Raw genomic sequence first — 817 nt, 5'->3', positions numbered from 1 at the left:
TTATCATATTATTTTTGAATTTTGAAACACTGTAAGACTCACAAGAAGTTGGGAAAAGAATACAGAGTATTCCCAGATACCCTTCATGCTGTTTTCCCCAATGGTAATAAATCATCATCTCTCTCTGTTTTAAAGATTTTATTTAACTTTATTTATATATTTATTTACTTACTATTTATTTATTTACTTATTTATGATTTGACCAGAGAGGAACAGAGTGAGAAAGGGAATGTGAGAAAGCAAGCTGCCAGGTCTGGGACTCAAACCATGGTTGGCCATGTGGAAGTCCAGCACCCGTAACCACCATACCACCTGCAGGTCCCAAAAAATCATCTTATCGCTTCTTTTTTTGCTGTCCATATCCAATCAGGTGCCATGCCAGTCTTTAAGATTTTACCTCTATACTCTCTCTTCTATCTATTTTATTCTCTTTTAAGCTCCTTGTCAAAAACCAGTTGAAACCCTTTTCCAGACTACAATGGTCTGAGTCTCCTCACCTCTGCTCCCTACCTTCTCCAAGCTACCTAACAGACGGCCAAGGTCATCATCCTGAAGAACAGCTTGCTCTCCTGCTTACAATTTTCAGTGACTAGCTACATTGGCTGCTCAATTTACTTACATTGTTTACTTCGACATTCAAGCCCTCCACAATATGGCTAAGGACTTTTGGATTTCATGGACTAGTAAATTTTTAAAACAAATCTAAGAACAAATATATGGCTACTACCTTTTTGTTTTGCCAAATAAGGTCAATTTAACAACAGCAACAAAATCCCACTATCAACCAACACCATCCTTTAACTGGTAAAAGGTTTTT

The 817-nt window shown here is 37.1% G+C and overlaps 1 protein-coding gene across 3 annotated transcripts in view; it reads right to left on the bottom strand.

The window, feature by feature from the left end:
• The window catches only part of LOC102486769 (protein FAM122A-like), a 60,893-nt gene that overhangs the window by 49,551 nt on the left and 10,525 nt on the right, over positions 1–817 (bottom strand). The window lies entirely within an intron of this gene.

The sequence above is a fragment of the Tupaia chinensis genome, unplaced genomic scaffold (genome assembly GCF_000334495.1).
Source record: "Tupaia chinensis unplaced genomic scaffold, TupChi_1.0 Scaffold149560_1, whole genome shotgun sequence".
NCBI lineage: Eukaryota > Metazoa > Chordata > Mammalia > Scandentia > Tupaiidae > Tupaia > Tupaia belangeri.
This window is presented reverse-complemented; position numbering and strand designations above follow the sequence as displayed.